The sequence below is a fragment of the Stenella coeruleoalba genome (genome assembly GCF_951394435.1).
Source record: "Stenella coeruleoalba genome assembly, chromosome: 10".
Taxonomy (NCBI): domain Eukaryota; kingdom Metazoa; phylum Chordata; class Mammalia; order Artiodactyla; family Delphinidae; genus Stenella; species Stenella coeruleoalba.
The window spans coordinates 77,123,909-77,146,804 of record NC_137156.1 but is presented as its reverse complement, the minus strand read 5'-3'; the positions used below and the strand labels follow the sequence as shown (position 1 = coordinate 77,146,804).

Genomic DNA, 22,896 nt, shown 5'->3' with positions numbered 1-22,896 from the left:
CAGGAATTTTTCTTTTTAAATGGTGAAAAACTGGAGTATTCTGTAACAAAAACCCAAACAGTTCAAAGGAGTAGACAGTGAAAAGTAGGGGTCCCTCCCCACTCCTCAATATTTCTTTCACACCTTCCAAAGACCCTGTGTATGTGTAAGACAAAGAGACAGAGAGAAAGAGACAGAGAGAACCAGAATGTTCCCTCTTCTACCTCTCACTGGGAAAAAAACAAATACAATATCTTACCAATCCTATACATGGCCTTTTTTCACTCAACATCTAGATCAGAAATCATCATTCTAAATCAGTACGTACATATCATCTCTTCTCTTCGAAATGGCTACACGTATTACACCATTATACAAATATGTCACAAGCAAGAATCCCAATTATGTATGTTCGGGTTGTTTCAAGTTTCACGCTATTCCAATAATTCCTGCATTTTCTTTCAACAACACAAACCTTGGTACAGATGTGCAAGTTTCTCCACAGATAAATTCCCATAAGTGGAAACTTGGAGCTGAAAGGTATGTGTATTTTCACTTTTATGTAAGCTTACGGATTGCCTTTCAAAGATTTCTAAACAAAATATCTATTTCCACTGACATGGTTACAGGCCGGCAGTCGGTAGATAGTAGAATACAACTGACCCTTGAAAAACATGGGTGTGAACTGCATGGGCCCACCTATATGCGGATTTTTTTCAACAGCAAATACTACAGCACTACAAGATCTCCACTTAGTTGAATCTACAGATGAGGAACCATGGATACAGAGAATGGGGTATACACGGGCCAGTTATACGGGGATTTTCAACTGGGTGAGGGTCAGTGACCCTATCCTCCGCATTGTTCAAGGGTCAACTGTACTTTTAACCCATACCCTTATTAATTTGATGTTTTATCAAACATGTTGATCCTTGCCACTCAATATAAATATATGATGTTATCTCACTACAGTTTTAATACTTACGGGACTTTTTTTTTTTTTTTTTTTTTTTGCTGTACGCGGGCCTCTCACTGTTGTGGCCTCTCCCGTTGCGGAGCACAGGCTCCGGACGTGCAGGCTCAGCGGCCATGGCTCACGGGCCCAGCCGCTCCGTGGCATGTGGGATCCTCCCAGACCGGGGCACGAACCCGTGTCCCCTGCATCGGCAGGCGGACTCTCAACCACTGCGCCACCAGGGAAGCCCCACACTTCACTTACTTTTTAACATCTTGCCTCTCTTACCTCCTCTCCACACAGGAGCCCAAATAAAGTTTAAATTTCACTGTGTCTTCCCCCTCTCCCTCCCCAACCCGAATACAGACAGCTTTTAATATCTTGGTTCCGTAGCAGATTACACCTTTGTCTCTTTTCTTGGGCTATTTTAGCACGTCTTTCTAGGGCAAGGACTCAACCTTTTTTTTTTTTGGTGTTCAATTAGCACTAAATCCAGCCACCTAATGGGAAGAAAATGTCTGCTCAATCTACTGGATCCTGGCTGACAGACAATACAGGTATGAATGTATATTCAGTTATAACACATTACATGGGCATTTCACCGTAAGAGTTCAGAATATATTAGCAAAAAAGGAATACACTGTCAAGTTTAAGGACATCTCATGGGTAATAAGTAGGAGGAGTATTTGAATATTCCTTTACAGAAAATATATTATTTCCCATCACAAAACCTAATGGAAACAAAAAGATCATTTATTCTAACAAGTTTTGGACAGGTATTAAATTCAGAATTTCTCATGTATTAATCATTTATACATCTTGCTAAATAGTTGGACATTAACATGATGCCTACCTCTCCGTAAAACTGAATTGTCTAGTGTAACAAATGAGCAAATTGCATTTTTAATGTTCTTTCACTGTTAATCTTTTTTTCATTTTTATGCCAAGGAATAGCAACCAATTAATAAAAATTCTTAGTCTCACATCACATCCTATTGCTATAAAAACAACTGTTAATAAAAGGGCTGTGAAGATACTGAATAAAATGCACAACATACTGAAAAGTTTTACATGTGCTTACACAGTAGTAGCAACTTTGCCAGGAGTTTTTCACTTCTGATCATTTCCACAGTATAATACATAGTAATAGCAGGTAATAGCTATCAAACAACACTGAAACAAACTGTAGTTAGGGCACTGTTGTACAGTACTTCACTTATTACTCACATCAACTGTATGGAGTTAAGTGATTTTTTTTTTTTTTTTTTTTGAGGTACGCGGACCTCTCACTGTTGTGGCCTCTCCCGTTGCGGAGCACAGGCTCCGGACGCGCAGGCTCAGCGGCCATGGCTCACGGGCCCAGCCGCTCTGCGGCGTGTGGGATCTTCCCGGACCGGGGCACGAACCCGCGTCCCCTGCATCGGCAGGCGGACTCCCAACCACTGCGCCACCAGGGAAGCCCAGAGGTAAGTGATTTTTTAAATCACATTTCATAGCTGAAAACCCCCAGCTGAAAGCTTAATACAAGGCTGTATTACTACCAAGTTGTAAAAGGGAGACCTGACCAGATTTGTCTAAAACCATGGGGCATGCTCTTTATCACCACCTAAATCTCAACTCCATGTGTCTTAAAAATTGCTTGTTTTCAATTTTTAAAAATGTTATTTGTGACTTACGTACAGCACAAAACTCTTCATCAAACCATTAATTGGCACCACATACACCAAAGAGCAGCTGAATCCTTAAAGAGAGGACACTAGATGTAACTAGAAGAACATTTGTTATTTATCGTATATTATTCACAGTTTAACACTGGAATGTACAAGAAAGGAGGAATAAAAGTAAACACAGCACGGAATGTTTATTCTTCATCCTACTTACTGTATGTAGTCTCCATAACCTATAATGTATTTATCTCAACCTGTATATGAAGTAACATCCCTTTTCCGTCCCCCATGAGTAAATTCTTTATGAGTCAGGTTCCAAACATTAGTCCTGAATGTGACTGCACTATACCTCCCAGATCTTAGGAAAGCCCCACCTGCCCTTCAAGGTATTAAAATTACCCTGAAATACTTGATGCTGTATCTGTTCTTGGTGGTAACACAAATGGTGACCTAAGGCAAAGTACTGACTGCATTAGTCTTGCTGGGATACTTTCCAGAATTTATATGTCCTTAATGTATAAATATATCCTCACTGCACAAGATTAGGACAACACGTAGGTCCAAACGAAGCATGCTGGTCACTCTTCGTCCCCTTCTACCCAATGCTCTTCCATGCCCCTGAAAGAACACAGCTTGGTTTACAGCTTTTTTGGGCATTTTTCTAAGTGATTACAAATACATACACAGAAATACACATACATATATAGGCTGGTCCTTACACCCCCTTAAAAAACACAAATAGGATTACACTGAGTGGTTTAGGGGCCCAGGCTTTCCCTGGTTTTGTTTATATTTGTTCAACCCGCCTCCCACTCTTCCGCACATTTCCTCCACTTTGCATGTTTCAGGTCTCCAAGAGATGGAAAACAAGGACGACAAGGTCCTGAAACAGCTGTTGTATGCAACACATGTCCCCATCAAGCACAGGGACAATTGCAATTGCCTCTTGTCCTGAAGAGAACAGGTTAATGGGTTACCCTGAAACAAACAGAAGGAATTTGACTCTGCCCCTCTGAGGGTCTCTGCCATCTCAAACTCTCTCCCTTCTTGGGTCTAGGGGCCCTTGAAGAACCAAGAAGCCCCAGCACTTACAAAAAGTGACAGCACCCACCCAAACCACCACATTTGCATTCAAAGCCATTGCCTGCAAACAATAAGAGCTGGTGAAGTTATCACAAGTGAAGTCCACTGCCTGACTGGGATTAATGCCAGAACAAAGCCTGGCAAAGTTCTCCCCCATCACCTAACCCAGGGGAGGGCTGGGACTTTGCCCAGAGGAAGGGGGGAAACGTGCAAGCAGAACAATCACAATCACACTGGGAATTGCAGGAGCTACGCCCCTTGCCTGGCTGACATCCTTCCACTGACGTTCTTTCGTTCCAAAGCATTTGACAGGAACGCTATTTCTAACTCTACTCACCCCACTTAGTAGCGGAGAATTTTCAGACACAAACTGAGATTCCCAAAACCCTTCCAGTCTAAAATAAACAAAAGCTGGATAAATCCTTAATTTCTCTGATCAAATAATTTCAGTGACAGGATAAGCACACTCTACAATGAGACAGACTTCTATTCTGTCATCACTATGATCATCGTATTCGTGTGTTCCCCTGCATTGCTTGAGAAAATGATTCACCGTCAATAAACAGAAAAGACTAGAATTTCTGACGCTCCTTTCACCTGTACACACAGAAATGCCCCCAAAGAGAAGCAGATCCAATGCAAATCGATGCCTGTAATTAACATTTGCCTTTGCCACTTCAGCTTTGGCGCCTAAAATTCCAAGGACACTACAGTGTCAGCATCCTATCATAGAGAGCCAGTCTTCCCAGCTGGGCAGTCACACCAGCCTCTCATTAAGCCTCATTCCATTTCAGATGCCCTAGAAGAGGCTGATTACCTGTTTATTTGGGGTGCTTTCCCAAAGTCCCCTCCAAAGTGAATTTTATATATGCCACAGAGTCTATCTTTTAAGTGACACCATCATAAATATGCATGTAGTCTTGTTGAAAATCCTTCTAGAGTTTTTCTAAGATCAGTAAACTATCGTGATGTGTGTGTGTGTGTGTGTGTGTGTGTGTGTGTACGTACACACATATGTGAATGTATAAATACGGTTTCAACTCTTTATTAGTGATGATGATAGAGGACAGTTAAATGAATCATTCCCCCAAAATAGGTAATCCAATCATCAGATCACTTCTGGTTAGCATTAGGGATCTAACTTTGTTACAGCAGCTCCAAATATGAATTGCAAAACGTTTTCCCTAGGCTAATGGTAAATATAATTTTCATTCCTAGAACATAAAACCCAGAGTGATGGATTATTCTGTGATAAAAGGAGTCCTCAAACAGGAGTCAGGACACCTGGGTCGAGGAAGGTCTGATTCGCCAGCGCGGGATCCTTAACCAAAGTCAGGTCTATCGCCAAACCTCCTCAAGCTTTCCCTTCTCTGTAAAGTGAAAGGTTACACGCGACAGTGTTAGGATATTTTCCCTGGTGCACTGAGAAGCGAGGTAGGACGGTCCACGAATTTGGCGGGCAAAAGTCAAGGTCAAGCCACCCCCGGATTCTGCTACTGACAGGCCTCACACAAAATAACCTAGGAAAAAGAAAGCTAGGACATGGCAGTGTTTACCGTTTACTAGGCAATGACCCAGAAACAGGAAAAGGACACAGAATTTTAAGTAGCAGCTGACAAGGGCACTCACAATTGAATTTTGCACACGTAAGTGTTAAGTCCTTTGGTATGGAAAACACCAGAGAGGGAGGACGGGACATTGGCTCCTTTCTTTAACTCAGAGTTGCCCACATCCAGCTCAGTGAAGAGCCAGCTTAGACGGCTCCGATCCACCGAAGAGCTCCAGGACTCAGGGAAACACTAAGAGCCTTCCCACGGTGCAGCTAATCACCCACAAAGCCCAAAACCGCTTCCACAGCTGGTGGCCTCTGAGTCTCTGGAAAGATGGAAGCGGCCGAGGAAAGGGGCCCTCTGATGAGCTCATGCTTTTTCTAGCTCTGATTCCTCAAAGATCCCCAGCTGGGATGACAAACTCCTGGAGACAGAGTCTAGACTGCCACTTGGGGACCTGCTTCCTAGGTTGGTCAGGACACAGCCCTTTTTTGGCCCGAGGTCAGAAAACAATTTTCCAGGGCAACACAGGTCTAAATCCTGGTCTTTGCCTAATCCCCTGTAAATAATATAAATCTGGCTGAAAATATGGAGTACTCTGGGGGAGGCCACCCTCTCTGGCAACAACATCCCCACCTGGCGACACGCGTTCCCTGACAACCACCTGAATGGATCCTAGGTAGAGAAACTGATGTCAGCCACAGCTCAGAAGGTCAGACACCCTTGGAAGAAAGGGACTCAGTGAGCACATCTCCAAACCACGAATTATCAAGGAGCTGTACTTAAATGACTTCTGCTAAGAAGCAGCTTGCAAAAGCCGGGTACCCAGTTCCACTTCTGGAAGCTCATCTGGGCTTCCCACACCCCTATGAACATAATGGCATGTGATTAAACTGTCTTTTTCTGTTAGCCCTTGAGCAGACATGGAAACAAAAAAAGTCATAATCCTACCATAAAGCTGTCATAGTTTGAGAGCTGTTTAACAAATTGATTTCCCGAAAAAGAGCAGGTATTGCGCATAGTACACACCACCCCCGCCGATGTTTCTCTAAGTGAATGCAAATTGGCCTCTGAAGAATTTGTCTAATGTGTCAATAAAAAGATTTCTACGACCAATGAAGCTATAAAGTCTTAATTAAGAAATAATTCATGCTCTCCTAACTTCTAATTCTTTTTCATACTTTTGTATAAATAGGAAAGTTAACGATCTCATGTTTTTTTCATCGCAGTCACTTTGGGAGAAAAAAGCAACATCAACCAGTGACTTCCAAAAGGGTCCCACATAGAGGACAGACTGGTGGTTGCCAAGGGGGAGGGGGTTGGGGGAGGGATGGAGTGGGAGGTTGAGGTTAGCAGATGTAAGCTGTTATGTATGGAATGGATAAACAACAAGGTCCTACTGTATAGCACAGAGAAATATATTCAATATCCTATGATAAACTGTAATGGAAAAGAATCTTTAAAAAGGTGTATATATCTATACATATATATGTATAACTGAATCACTTTCCTGTACAGCAGTAATTAACACATGATAAATCAACTATACTTCAATAAAAAAAATTAAAAACAAGCAAACAAAAAAACCAACAGAAGGGTCCCAAAGCCACGTCTAGTCAGATCAGGCCAGGTCCCCTAATGTCTAGCCCCAGAGTCCGTTTATGGTCTTGACAGACACATCTGGATGGCAGACACCCACACCCTGCCCAGAAGAATCATTAACCATCGTTACAGGAACAAATGTTGGCTGTCACTTGAACAGAGCTAACGTGGACAATCCATGCACACTCCAGTGCAAGCCTGGGTCTGTGGGTACCTTGCAAATGGCTACGTTCCAATTTGAGGTGCCACTGAAGATCCCCCAAAGCAAATTAAGCCAGATACAAAGACTTTCAAGTGGAACTAGCCCCAATATTTCCTCCAAATTTGGTGAAAATCTCCCTGGTGTTTTTCTCTCAACAGGAAAATAGAAAGATCTTTCCTTTTATGTCAATGTAGATGTTATCTAACTGGTCAACTTTATATGATCTCTTCTTCTTGGTCCTAATGGTCAACACCTAATTCATTTTGGGTTAGTTGGTTTTGGCAGATTTCTTTATTGAATTTTCTGAATGGATAACACATGCATATATTTTAAAGGCAAACTCAAAGGTACCAAAAATAGACAGTGGAAACTACCTCTTCTTCTCTCACCTCCTCCAGATTCCTCCTAAGGCAACACCTATTACCAAGATGCTAGTGTCCCAGAAAAAAGCAGCCTAGTCTAGGTATTGTTGTGCACCTTGCTTTTTTCCCCCTAATTAACAAGATATCCAGGGAAACATAGATATCAATATTTGGATAAACATATGTATCAGTTCATACAGAGTTGCTTCACTGATTGTAACAGCTGCACATATGCCATTATTTAGCAGTACCATAATTTATTAAAACAGCCCCTATTAATGGGCTGTCAGGTTGTTTCTAATCCTCTTCAAATCCAGAGACTGTTAAAAGAATAACCCTGACATAAGTCATTTTGCACCTGTGGAAGCTCACCTGCAGGATAAGCACCTGGGGGCAGAGTTGCTGGATCAACCGTTATATGCATGTACAATTGTGATAGACATAGCCTAACGCTTTCATAGAAGCTGTACCAATTCCGAATCCCCGCCAGTGACACCTAAGGTTACCCAAGTCCCCAGAGCCTCACCAGCTATTTACAGCAGCAGTCCCCAACCTTTTTGGCACCAGGGACCAGTTTCTCGGAAGACAATTTTTCCATGGACCCGAGGCGGGGGTGGGGTGTGGTGGGGGGTGGGTAGAGGGGGGATGGTTCAGGCGGTGATGCGAGCGACGGGGAGCGGTGGATGAAGCCTCGCTCGCTCACCCGCCACTCACCTCCTGCTGTGCGGCCCAGGTCCTAACAGGCTGCCCCAGGGGTTGGGGGCCCCTGATGTACAGAACAGGCCAATTCGAAAAGGCTATTAACTCAAGCACAAAGAACAATGAGAGGTTCAGGGGGCTGCTGTGGACCAAAACCTCCTTCCATTCCTTCCACTAACTCTCAACTCCATCTGCTTCAAGGTAGCAGAGCCATCAAGATCATGGGCTTCATGGGCAGAAAGAGCTGAAGTCCTATCTCTGCCGCTCCTGAGTTGAATGACCCTGCAAAGTCTGAATATCTAAGGTCTCTAAAGCTCAGCTTCCTCATTCACAAAGTGAACACGCATACATGCATCCTTCTACTAAACAACTATAAGCTGGTCCTTCGCCATGCTGGAATGCAGGAAGGATTAAATGAGACAGCCACAAAGCATGGCCCCCGTGAACGTTTAGCAAGTGTTTGTTCTCAACGACTGCGTTCCCACTCACAGTCCAACAAGAGGTAAGTAATCCTTCCAAGCCCAAATGAGAGATCATGGCAATAAGCGACCTGACACCATCAGATGCCAGGCTGTCAGGAAATGCCCTCTCTGTGTCCACTGGTGTGCTGGCAACCAGTTAGACAGGCATGGGTCACACCCTGGTGGGAGAGATAACGTGTACACAATTTTTATTACAGTTGATGATAAAATGTGGTGAAGGAAATAAACAAGATGGAAAATAAAGATAGAAACGGGCCTCCACAATAGGGGTCTTAGTCTAAGCCTTCTGCGTCAGCACTCCTGTGCACACATGCCAGCTTCCCCATCTTACATACATTCTGCTTCCAGTAATTCCAAGTTCCCAATTAATAAGTGCAGGCACTCTGCCCAACTCATCACAGGCACCATCTGATGTAATCGTCAAAATCACCTTATGGGGTAAGTAGGTACTCTTGTGTTCATGAGAGAGAATGAGAGAGGGAGACAGAGACAGAGAGAATGAAAGAAATGAGAGAGACAGAGTATCATCTCCAGGAGAGTAGACTTAGGTTAAATAATTTGTCCCAGGCTTAGTAAATGGCAGGGAAGGGACTCACACCCAGGTGCCTCTGGTGACATAAATCATGGCCATCTTCACTGTCCTCTATAGGTTCTTTAAAAATCTGGTTCCCAAACTCAACTACTCCAGGAACCCTTCTCCAAAAAACTATAAAACTGAAATCCTCAAGTCCCTAAAATCTCACAGGCAATCTATATTAATCCACATTTGTTGACTCTTGGGTTTGAAACCATCCTAAGTGATTTCACGTGGTCCAGTTTGGGCTCCCACACGAAGCTGTAAACACCGCAGGATCAGAGGCCACCACTTTTACGACTCTCCCGGGTCCCACAGCACTTGGTGTGAGACTTCCAACAATAAGAATCAGGTCTGGGAGCTCCTGTCACATGCTGAGAGAGCCCCTCTGGACTTGGACGTGTTCCCTGTGTTTCTCCCAGTATCACTGGAGTATGGTACCTACCGGCTCAGAGAAACTGAGCTCACACTCAAGCGACTGCATTTTTGAAGGACCTTAAATGCTCCAAACAAGATCCTTCAAGGAAAAACTAAATACACTCACCATGAAAGAACAGCCCGGCCACTTCCTGCAGGACACACACAGGCACAGGCCTTCATGCTGACAACAGGTCACGGAGAAGAGCTGACCACAGTGTCCTAACAGGGAAACAGAAGGAAAAACAACGCCCTAGTCCCTGCCCCGAAACCACACACCCATGTGTGAAACAGGAAAGGCGAGGAAGACCTCACAACCCAGAAGGCAACTCTTCTGTTTGAGCTACTCTTAAAAATCAAGAAAACATCTCTGGTCACTTCAGAAAACAGGAGAAAACAGTGGCAAGTGGAGGCCTGGCTTTCTCACGGCTGTTCTGTCTCCGGGGAATGTCACACCAGCGTGGATCGCAAGACCACAAGACCACGTTATGCCCTGTTTGCTGGTACCACGAAGCAGCTTCATCTAAGGCATGGATGAAGTTACACATTTCTAAATGTCACCAATATAACAACACATTCTAATCACAGCCCCAAGATAATAATCACATAATTTCTACTTTGTGCAGCAAGGCTATTATTAAATGCCTAGACGCAAATGGGAAGTCTCCCTTATAACTAAATTTACCGTGTTTTTAAAATGTGGGTTTATTTGCTCACTTGATGCCAAACTGGAGCCTCAAGTCTTTCCCCAGTGTTTTTCAAGAAGACTTCCAAAATTCAAGTGAGGGTTAAGTCCTAAGTGGAGAGAGGGCTCCAAGAGCACAACTGAATCTGACAGACAGGAGGAGGGAACACTATGTCCTATGAAGGGGAAAACAATTGAAAGGATTTCCAGTTTACTTTGGCTACTGAAACCATGGTTTTTTCAAAGGCCACAAATTCAAAAGTACTCCTGAGACAGCCAAACAACCCCAGGGATAAAGGAGCTGTTAACTGTCATTTGCAGGAGAATTTAGATGTTGGTTAACCAAAGAGCATGGGAACCGCACATTTCCTAAAAGGGAAAAAATATATCCTTGGCTTGGAATTGAAAATTACAGTTCCACGGAGAATGGACTACTAATTCTAGGCCAATCCATAGCAACAGCTGTTACCACTGCTTCGTTTACTTGTAACCCATTCAGAAAACTGTCCTGAGCCTGAGCAACGGATGCCATTTTCATTCTGCTGTGGCCATAAGCGCCCGGGCTTCCAGGTCGGGGCTGCTCTCAATTATCAGCCCAGCTGTCTGCAGCCACTGTACTGATCCTTTAGAGCCTGACTTTTGCAATGCTGACTGCAAAGAGCAACTCAACTTTACGGAAAATAAAAACACCTCCATGGCTCCCTAATGACTCACTTTTCAGCCCAGGTGTGACATCCCTGTAATTAGTCAGCAAGACACCTTGAGCTTTGTTAGACCTAAAAACAAATCCATTTATCTGCCATAGAGGAGTTATTCACACCCCAAGGACAATTAAGTAAGAAGGGGAAGGGGAAAAAAAACAAAAAACAAAAAGCTTTCCACTTAAAGACAATTTGGCTAATAGATCACGTATGTTCAGCTTCATCTTCCTCTTGCCTTTTTCTGGTTTTAAACTTCATTACCCTGGGGCATTTGCACCAATAGAATCTTCTTCCTTGCTTAGGAATTAATCCAACCCTGCTGTTTATTCCTCATTTGAGTCACAATCGCCTGTTTGTGACATCACGGTTAGCCACTTGTGATGACGATTATAATGTCAGCAACAAAGGATTATGATTTGGATTTGGAAATGAAACAGCCGGAGCACTAACCACCAGGCAAAGAAGTTCTGCTTTTCAAATAACTGTACCCAGGAATGAAGCACTGGAGGGTGGAAAAGGAGAGTAGGATGGAAAACTCTCCAAGTGGGAGAAATCCACTTTTCAACGGGAGGCTCTAAGAGAACTAACTGAACTAGTGGTTTTACCAGCTATAGATTTTCTCACCATCCTACTTTTTCAAAATAATTTTTATGTTGAATAGTACACAAAACTCCTATATGTCCTTCACTCTTACCCATCATTGTGCTTTATTCTTCTCTATGTACACATTTTTTTCCTCAACCATTTGAGAGTGAGCTGCAGGCATCATACTCCTTCAACCCCAAAATACTTCAGGGAATTTCTTAAGAACAGGACATTCTCCTATATAACTATATTACAATGATCAAATTCAGGAAATTTAACGTTGCTGTGACTGAACTCACAGTTTGTATTTGAATTATCCCACAAATTTCTTTTACGTCATTTGTTTTCGTTACTAACTCAACTTAAAATAATCAAGAAAATGAAACCAACATCTTTTTTCCATTCTCCTCAATGGTCAACAAGATTATTAACCCAAAACTCAAGATTTAAAAAACATTTAAACCTGGGGTAAGAAAAATCAAAACAGCTACCATTTATTTGGTGCTTACTACGTTCTCATATCAAGAATTTTACATGAATTAGCTCATTTAAACTGCATTTTAAAAAAAAAATCCACAGGGCATGAGTCCTTATAATCCACATTTTATGATTTTATGAAAGAGGAAAGAAAAACCAGCCCCTGAGAATGAAGCATCTATTGGAAAATATATCAAGGTGAAACAAACCTAGACTTCTCCCTATGACAAGGCTTCCTCTAAAGAGGTGAATTAAAGCTGGTGCTAGCAGCCACTCTGACATGAATAGATTACTGAGATCCTTGTCAACCTTCAGGACAAACTACTAAAAGCAGATCAATACTCCACTGTAAATGAAGACTGCAATTAAGAATGCAGATTGCAGGGTCACAGCTGACTGTAATGTTTCAGCATTTGATCACTACAGAATATTCCAATACATGTCCTGCCCTTGGAGCAAGTTTTATGGTTGGTTGTGCAATGGGCAGTTTCTATGGCATTATTAACTGCCTCTTTAACAGATCCAGGAACGCCATTTATTCTAAACACAGAGTAAAGGTTTTAAAAGCAAGAAAAGAAGCTTTTCACGAGCTAAAAGCTTTTTAGGATGGGATGGACCTTAAATCGCCTATTTCACAGAGACAGAAATGGCTCCAGGGAAGCTTGGACATTATGTTCTCCTAAAAAATGTAATAAAGATGTAAGAAAGAAACGAAAATTCATGATCTACATGCCATGACCACATTTGAAAATAATGATTTCTATTCCACACTTTAAACACATCCCATGATGCACCTGACATGTGCCATGTACAGATTTCCATCACCCAGCAAGTTATACTATAGACACCAAACACCAGCCAGGTGCCAATATTATTCTATTGCATCCTGCACCTCTAGTCATCCCTACCTAGCACCCTGTACTGGAACCTGATGATCAGAAATAGCCACAGAAAAAGTGTGCTCACAAATGAATCTCATCCCAGAGACTGGTATCTCCATGTTCTCCTTTTTTCCCCCTTTTATCGCTTGCCTGTGTGTGTGTATGTGTGTGTGCGTGTGTTGTGTGTTTTGAAGGAAAGAATGGAGGACTTTCTTCAAAAGCAGCCAATGGGTCATTCACATATTTTGCTTGCTCTCACAGTTTGTTAGTAAACTAGGGACTTCTCTGGTGGCGCAGTGGTTAAGAACCTGCCTGCCAATGCAGGGGACATGGGTTAGAGCCCTGGTCCGGGAAGATCCCACATGCCGGGGAGCAACTAAGCCCGTGCACCACAACTACTGAGCCTGTGCTCTACAGCCCGCGAGCCACAACTACTGAGCCCATGTGCCACAGCTATGACGCCCAGGCGCCTAGAGCCCGTGCTCTGCAACAAGAGCAACTACCACAAAAGAAACCCGTGCACCACAATGAAGAGTAGCCCCTGCTTGCCGCAACTAGAGAGAAAGCCCACACACAGCAACAAAGACCCAACGCAGCCAAAAATAAATAAATAAATGAATAAATTTATTAAAAAAAAAAGAAAACTAAATAATTGCCAACATTTTAAAATTAGGGCATTTGCCTTAAAATCCAGATCTCTGGCTTCCCATGAGACTCAATTAGGGCAATACTGGGTACACATCCACCCAGGGCACTGCTGGTGGATAGGAGTGACAGTCACCCCCCAAGATGAGTACCCACCCGTATACCACATCCTGCCACCCCTCAGCACCCTATTTCACTCACCACCACTCTTTCCTACGATGACCACATAATTACCTGTCTAAAATGGGATGCCTGGACTTCCCTGGTGGCACAGTGGTTAAGAATCCGCCTGCCAATGCAGGCGACATGGGTTTGACCCCTGGTTGGGAAGATCCCACATGCCGCGGAGCAACTAAGCCCGGGTGCCACAACTACTGAGCCTGTGCTCCGCAACAAGAGAAGCCACTGCAACGAGAAGCCCGTGCACCGCAGTGAAGAGTAGGCCCCGCTCGCTGCAACTACAGAAAGCCCGCGCGCAGCAACGAAGACCCAACGCAGCCATAAATAAATAAATAAATGTATAATAAATAAATAAAATAAAATGGGGTGCCTTTGAGAGCGAAGGGGAAGCACTGTTAATAATTACACAAGGACAAGCTGGCATTAACAGGGCACATGGTCGCCCTACTCAGGTTACCAGTGTTGACTCCAGCTTCAACTCTCTGCAGCAGGTATGTCTTTTGTTCTTTTCTAACCCAAATGCTTTGGTTTGCTGTGTTCATAAGTTTTGCTTTGGGATTGAGAGGCTGGGAAATTGTAACATCTAATTAGTACATTGCTTAAGGGGTCAATTGAAATTAAGACAGAAAATGTTCCAGCAGTGGGGCAGCTGAGGAAAAGTGGGACAAGATGAAGGGGGCAAAGTGTCACGGATTTTACTTCTCCCGGGGATCATCTAAACTTTCCATCAAATTCCATTAAACCTCGTGAACCTCTGATTGCCAGAGGATTTATTATCTGGAACCTAAAGAGGAAACTTTGAGGCCATACCGTTGAGGTTCTTCAAGTGCCAACCAGAGTCACTCTGGCCTGGCTGGTGGCAAGGGTGCAAAATGTATAGAACCCTTTAAAGAAAAACAACACAGGCTCCTCTGAAACTGAGCAACTACTCAAAAAACCTAGCATGCATTCTGTCCTCCAGACGAGTTGTCAAGATCTCTTTTTATAATGAACTCAACACACAGTTGGATTGCTTGCCAAATGTGGCAGCCATTAGTTTGAAAACAGTTTGAAATGCTCGAGCTTTGGAGTCATGTAATCAAAATCAATTAATGTACCATTTGGGACTCTGTATCTACATCCGTCCTTGAGGCAGCAAGCTTTCCAAACTGTCCAATTTGACTATGGCACAGTCTTGCGGTGTGTCTATCAGACGCTCCAACCATATCCAGCTGGTGTCCTCTTGAATATTCATTCTCTCTTTCTCCTAGTCAATTAAACTTAACTTAGGGATGACTGTCTTCATTTAAGCAAAAGAAGAGTCACTATTTCAGAAAATTTTCTAAGAAAAAGAAAACAATTTTTTATCTAATACAGAGATCTGCAATGAAGAATGGGCATTCAAAGGCATCCCAATATTTAGGGGTGGGGATACAATATCAAAGAGCGTACTAGGAGATACAACAGGCATTTACTTTTCAAGAACAAAAATAAAGTTTCAGTCAATCAACCAATAGAAAGTGGAAGAACCAGGGGTTATTTTTAGCAGTTATCAAAATGGGACATGGTTCTAACAGGATTGCAAAATAGCTCAGGTAATTCTTTTCTGAAAACATGGGATGCCAAGATGAGAAACCTGGAAGCCAGGATGGGAAATGCACCTCGGGATCTTAGCCAATGAACTTTTTATCAGGGAGGTGGCCCTCTTGTCAGATGATGCTCGGAGCTGGAGACCTCAAAGACACAAAGACAGAGGGAAAAGCTACGATGGCTGTCACTTCTTTCAAAATAAGAAGGGGGATGCAGGGAAATCCCATCAGGTTGTGCCTGACAATTCTAATCCCACCAGGCCCCTCCGTTCCTGACTCCCACTTTGTGTACTCAGAAAACTTTATTTGTAAAGACTAGACCACTGAGCAGACATTTTAAAACACACGTTGATGATCTCTTCCCTGGATCAAACATCAATCTTTATCCCTTCCTCCATTTTTAAAAACCCACCAGGCTACCCCATCAGGTATTCTGAATGGTTTCCCCGGCTGCTGGTTTTCAAGCATCTTTCAAAAAGACAACCATTTTACATGCATCATCCGTGTTCCTTTGGCTCGGGGGCGGTCCATGGCACCCGTGCCTTTGGCATGCTCACAAGACGACGACTGGAAGCTGCCCGAGTGGACTCAGCTCCTCCCAGCCACGGCCCCGAGTGACCGGTTGGCCTGCACTGTATGTCTAATGATGATAAAGCATCCCAACTACTTGACACGAGGCTCTGCTCCGGCCCTGTGCACTGCGTGTTGTGTTTCCAAACGAGGTGTCTGTACCTCTGGGTATTGAATTTCCCAAACAGCTTTCATAAATTTTAATTTGTGAGGAACTGCTGAACAGAAGCTACCTTTCAAAACTGTCCCAGTCACTTCCCTTCCCCTCCCGTCACACGGCCCAGTAATCATAAGCACTCTTTATAACTGAGGCCTGCTCTAGGTCTTCCACGACAAAGGGGGCTGCCAATTTTCAGAAACTGCTGACTTAAAAAAATATATCACACAAGCAAGCCACTCTACCACTCTGGGACCCTGCACATTAGAAATCTGATTTATTCCAAATCAAGTTAATAGGGACTAAAAATGGAACACTGGTTAAGATTTAGCAACTGAGGCATGGATAAGAAACTTTTAGACAATAATCAATGGGCAGATTTTAATCCCAGGGCTACATCTCGGGCTCTCCCTTTGCATACATTATAATTAATAAGTAAATACGTATCGACCAAAAATTCACCACTGATCTACTGGGATTTTGATCCAAGCTAGTAAATGGGTTGACTACGGTGTTCAAAAATCTGTATTTAGCAGTGTGGCCTGCACTAAGCAAGTTTCTTTATCACTCTAGACTTCATTTCCTCATCTGTAAAATGGGAAGAATAATAGAAACTGCCTCTGAAGACGGTTGTGAGGATTCAATTGGACAAAGCACGTACCAGGTGTAACACAGAACCTATCGCATATTTAATAGCTCACGGAAGAGGCAGTAATGTAAAATATACTCTTCTTACCCAAATTAACTTTGAGGCTTATGGAACACGTGATACTCCTCACTCAGGATTCTCAATCACTAACTGTGGAAGCAGATAAGAAATGGCTGGTCCATGTACCCACAGTTACTCGGCCTCTATTCTGTCTGGCTCCACTGCCCTCTGACCAGGGGAAGGCCTAGAATAGCCCTTGGCTGAGAAGTGGGAATTAGTAGCTTGTGATGCATAAGAAAAATAAAGATGAACTACCACCCGTAAACTATCCAATCTCCGTGGACCCAATAGGTGTCTCCAGGAGAACCAAGTACAACTGCATCACGCATTAAAATATACCGAGGCTACTAAGACCTATGGCAACAGAAGTATTTGGTGGGCAAGCGTGCGTGTCTGTATGTGCATATGTGTGTGTATGTGTGTGAGAGAGAGTAAGCATTCAGAGAAGGTACAGATTTCACAGACTTTAGTAACTTCTCTAAAAAGAGGTTTCTGGTTCTCATCTCTACAGTTATCATAATTTAAGATTCCTCGCTGAGTAATGAAAAAAATTAAAAATTTAACCAACAAATTCTTAAGAAAATGACCAAACAAGTTTGCATCCATTTGCAAGAATGACCCCCAAAACGGCGATCTAACAATTCGGTAATGGTTAAATTATAACTATGCTACAAATTATGGTCCAAGCTACAATGGCATGACATGTGGTTCCTACGAATGAATGACAGCACTGTTAATCTGCAGACCTGGGAAGATGTTTATGGCTAAGTGACACTCACACATACATAAATTATTTTATTAAGGAAAGTTCAAAATTTGTGCAAAAGAAAGAGCGTAATGAATCTTTATGTACCCATTACCCAGCTGCAGAAAATTTTCCAAAAATTAAGGCTAAATCTTGTTTCAGCTGAAACACTAGACATACCCTCACACTGCCCCTCGATTATTTGGAAGCCAATACCAGATACCATATCAATCATGAAATTCTATTAAATGTGGGGGGGGGCAGTAATATAAGACTGTCTATAAAGCATAATCCTGTTTAAAAAAAACAAAAAACAGCTGAAAGTATACACCTATTAGGAAAAAGTCTATACACCCAAATGATAACAGCGATAGCTGTGGTTGAGGAGAATATAGAGTTAAGTTTCCGGCTGGTGTGTTTTTAATCAACTATTTCTACAATGAACCAACCATACAGTACTCTCGTATTATAAAGTCAAATTGAACTCAAACTCATCATGTCCTTAAAAATATCTTAATACCAAAATTGAAACAATCTCAGCATTCATTTCCACTAAAAATAATCCAAACTGACTGCTAAATCTTTGTTTTCTATTTACTATATCTTCCTAAAGTTTACCATTTTAGCTGTCTTCCCCTCCCCCACCCCAAAAGGATCCAGCAATGTAAAGGTATTATAAGTGAAAAAAATATTATGCATACATACACAGGTACACACGAAGGCATGCAAATGCAGAAATAAAGTTTGTATAAAGAACCTTGCTTGCTATACATCAGGGGCCAGTTTTTACTAGAAAAGAAATCATTATTCAAAAAATGTTAAGAGTTGATGCAAATTTATAGGGCAACAGTGCTGAGTGACAGACATCTGTGGTGGGGTAATGCTAGGCTGTTTCTTGCTTTGTTGATTCAACACTCAGCACTGAACGTCTTCTGTTCCAATTTATTTTAACTTCTGCTTAATTAAATGCATAAAAGAACTAATGTGTTGGATTTGGGGATTTAAAATGACTTTCACCCAGCTGTTTTTAAATGCACTAGGAAATTTCTTGAATATAATTGTTCTCTTAGAGGCAAAAAAGCAGGCTGTAATCATGACATGCACACAGAGAGGAATTATCACCTAGTGACACTAGCTGGCAACTTCTAAACAGTCATTCCCATCCAGAGTTTGAAAGACATTCCAGGACATCTCCAGCTACCTCATAAGGTGACAGAAAAATTGCAAAAAGGAAAGGTCAAGATAAAATTATTTTAAATTCATTTTCAACCAATTCAACAAACAGGTGCCCAATAACATTTGCTAAAGAAGCAGACATCGGCAGCACATCAATCTAACTTCTACTCCCACCCCATAAAAATAGAGTATGTTATTTACACAACAGAAATAGTCACAGATGTAGAAAAGAAATTTATGGTTATCGAGGGGGAAGGGGGGGAGGGATAAATTGGGAGATTGGGATTGACGTATACACACTACTATAATTAAAATAGGTAACTAATAAGAACCTACTGTATAGCATAGGGAACTCTACTCAATACTCTGTAATGACCTATATGGAAAAAAGAATCTAAAAAAGAGTGGATTCATGTATATGTATAACTGATTCACTTTGCTGTACAGCAGAAACTAACACAACATTGTAAATCAACTATACCCCAATAAAAATTAATTATAAAAAAAGAAAAAAATAGAGTATGTATTTATGGAGTTCCATTCTGGCTTTAGCTACACAAGGTAATAGTAAAATCCAACACTGAAAAAGGGGGTTGATGGGAATCAGTATCCAGATCTTTCTACTCAAGACAACATTTCACATCCAATCGAGTGTTATTCAGAGTTCCATATTTAAGAAGGTGATCACATGAGGTTATATTTTCTACTCAGTCTTGACAACCTAATGCCAGGTTTGCACTGAAGAATAACACTGAATTACAGTAACATCCATCATGTATTACCCTTACTTTGCAGGCTGAAATATCACAATGAGAGCTCAGCTTTGTAAAGTCTCAATCTGGTATTTTATCCTTTGGGACCATTCAGGTTCCTGGTTATTTACCGAAACACCCTAAGCCAGAGTTTTAGAAAGAATCTTGACCAAGCCATGAATCCACAGAAATTTCAGTTCCTTTGAGAAAGCACAAAGAACTGGCTTTAGATGCAGGGACAACTTTTGTTTTACATACAGAGACAACTTATAACTTTTAGACTCCAAACCATGAGACGCTCTAAGAAACAGTTTTCTCTGCAAAGCATTCACCCCATGTCAAGGGAAATCCTAATACCTCAAACACAATAATCAAGCCACTGGGAAACATGGTTTCCCAAAGACACCTAAGACTTTTTTTTTCATCCATCCCTCCAGGATCCCATTTCAGCCTGAAGACCGTCACGTTCTGAACTGAGGTCAACTGAAGCATTGCCTTACCTGGCCTGATTCTCCACCTTTTACAGTGTTTTTCCTTCACATCTCCCCCAAGTTAGGGCGAGGGTGAGATTTCAACAACCACAATGGCAACAAAAAATGTCAAGGAGGGGGTCTTCTCTGCTGTTCTACTTAAGTATTTCTCCAAAAACAAAGCAGTAATGTTGAAATGACAGCACAAACTGGACTGTCACAAATTCTTGCACGTTACGAGAATCTGCATTAAGGTTAATGCAGTGGGGCTGAAACAGATTTTAAACATTCTGTCTCCTACAGCCAGGCCCCTTCTGGAAGGTTTCTATTCCATGTCACAGAGGTTAATGAGTTAGCGGGTCTCCTCAAGGTCTCACTCTGGAGTTTGACCATAGGGCAAGCAGAGATAAGCAAGAAAAAGATGTGAGGCTGATCAATATGGGGGCAGAAAATGCCATTTTGAACACAGATTACAAATCCGCAATGCTCTGTAACATAATTTAAACAAATATTACAAAACGCCCTCCTCCCAAGCAAGGTGCTCTTAAGAATAACTTAGGCTATGACTGAAAACCACGGTAACATTTTGAGACCCCTGGCAACGAGTTAATGCTCTGGCATCCTTAGATGACACCTTGCTGGCCTGAAAGAATTTCAGAAAGAACCTGATTTCAGGATAAGTCAACCCCCTCGTGAGGCTTCCCAAGTAATTGAACATTAGCCACGAACCTACAAATCCCAAAGCAATTCGATCCCTTCAAATGCAACTTCAAAAAGCTAACATTTAGAGAGCATTTACTGCATACCAGCCCCAGTGTTGAGTTTTATAACATTCTCCCAAGATGCTACATATGAGGCAAGTATTGATCCCCATCAAAGACACAAGGAGACTATGTACTAAACGTTTGTGTCCCCCAAGATTCTTATGTTGAAATCCTAACCTCCCAAAGTGATGGTATTAGGAGGTAGCACCCCTGAGAGGTAATGTGGTCAGGAGGGCAGAGCCCTCACAATTGAAACTGGTGCCCTTAAAAAAGAGATCCCAGAGAGCCAGCTCACCAAGCACCCCCCCATCATGTGAGAACACAACAAGAAGGCACCATCTATGAACCAGAAAGTAGCCCTCACCAGACACTAAATCTGCTGACACCCTGACCTTGGACCCTCTAGCCTCCAGAACGGTGAGAAATAAACTTGCTTACAAGCCACCTGCTTTATGATATGTTTGTTATAGTAGCCCAAAGGGACTAAAATAAAAACTAATGCTGAAAGGGTTGAATAAAGTTTTCCAAGGTCCAACAGCCAGCGAGCCACGAGCCAGGTTTTGGACAGTAATTTAGGTCGGCTGGACTCCAGGACTGAGGCTTTCAAGCACCCTCTATCAAGTTGCCCCTTCCCCAGGAGGAGCAGCCCCACAGCCCCGCGCTCATTCACAGACAAAACACTTTCCGGCCCGTAGGACCTCCCAGCCCCACCTGCCACCTCCTCACTGCTAACCAGTCCCCTGCGATGCCAAGATAACGCCACATCTCTTCTCAATCTGGGCCAGTCGGTCTCGAGTACAACTGGTTGTTGCAGCAATGGAGGGCACGTACCTCAAAAAGTAACGCGTTCTATAGAATGTTAAGATAAACCTGTGTGATGTGATTATAAGCAGGAAATTCCTTGATTCAGAGAAGAAATAGGAAAAACACTCAGTCATTCAACAGCATACTGTAGGCACCAGGGTCCCCTAGTAAACTTTTAAATAAGACTTCTGAAATAGACACAGAACTGTAATTATCTGTGGCGGTAAGGCTGTGACAGGCAGTAAGGAGGGGTGAGAAGGACAGGAATAGATGCCCCTGCAGACACAGACAGCCCTGGGCAGGCGGCAGGTGTCCCTGTGCTGTCGTTACTATGAGGATGCTCAGGGCTCCTTTCAGCCTCTCAGTTCTGAGACCAGCGTCCGAGTACGCCACACTACTTGGAAATGGTCCTTCTGACTCGATTCTGGGTCTCAGGGAGCAACCCATAACATCTCAAGCTCTAAACTACGAAAACCATCCATCAACCCCAGAGGAAATGAGGCACTGAAAAAAATCTCTTCCTGACACGAACATTTCTGCACTTACTTTCTGTTTTGATATAGACGAGATCTGTTTTCATCGGTCCACTCTCAACCAAAAATCAAAATGTTAAATAACCAATCCTGGAGAGCAGCTAGTATCCTTCACTCACAAGGACCTAGAAGGAGGCGTCAATAATAAGAACGCAGTGCACAGTGTTAGTTTCACCAGGGGACAGAATTATAATTATAAGGCATTTCTATATTAAGTAAAGTTCAGCATAATAAAGAAGCCTAAAAAACTAGGCCACCGTTGATTTAATATATACTAAATAAGTATTCTGTGAATTAGGTGTGAGCAGAAAGTCTTATGCTGCAGCTCACAGTAATTTCAGATAAAGAGGCGTGGGGGTGGTGGAGTGAATCCTCCCAGTAAATGAAGCCTCCCGTAACATATTTTTAGCCCAAAATAATATCATCTCTTGAAAATATTGGAGAGTCACATTTGTTGTACTTTTACTCTAAAATCTCATTAAACTTCAGGAAGTGTCTACAACGTTCAGTGGAGGGTAGTGCTCACAAAGTAACCTTTTAAAGAAAGCAATAAAACCATAAAACCAATTAAAGCTTTACACATTTCCTCTAATACTTTTTGTAAAATTTGCATAATTTCTGATTTGACAAAAGAAATTCATTTCTTGTCTCCCCCTCCCCCAACCTTGAGCCACTGTGTTATAAGGATCCACCCCACAGGCCGCCGTTTGCTTTCGACCCAAAAACCCAAAAAACGGGCAGTCTCTATTCTGAAGCTGTTGCAGAAAAGCACGAAAAAGAATGGAACCTTGAAGAGGGCGATTTTCAAATTTTGCAATGAGTTAAAGCCCGTTTTGTAGAGTCATTCTGTCCACACTTATTTCCATTTCTGCAGTGCCTTAACTGCACACTCACTGACAAGTGTCTCTCTATCTGTCTTGCC

The 22,896-nt window shown here is 42.5% G+C and overlaps 1 protein-coding gene across 15 annotated transcripts in view; it reads right to left on the bottom strand.

Annotated features, from left to right (window-relative positions):
• PTPRG (protein tyrosine phosphatase receptor type G) overlaps positions 1–22,896 on the bottom strand; it is a 907,646-nt gene that overhangs the window by 604,553 nt on the left and 280,197 nt on the right. Inside the window, exon 1 of one of the 15 annotated variants that reach the window (XM_079935465.1) lies at positions 10,290–10,308. The exons of 13 other annotated variants lie outside the window; for them this stretch is intronic. The gene's annotated coding sequence lies outside the window, so the exon portion shown is untranslated. Of the gene's footprint in view, positions 1–2,614; positions 2,630–10,289; positions 10,309–22,896 lie in introns of those variants that run through there. One more of the 15 variants, XM_079935462.1, reaches the window with a different exon arrangement.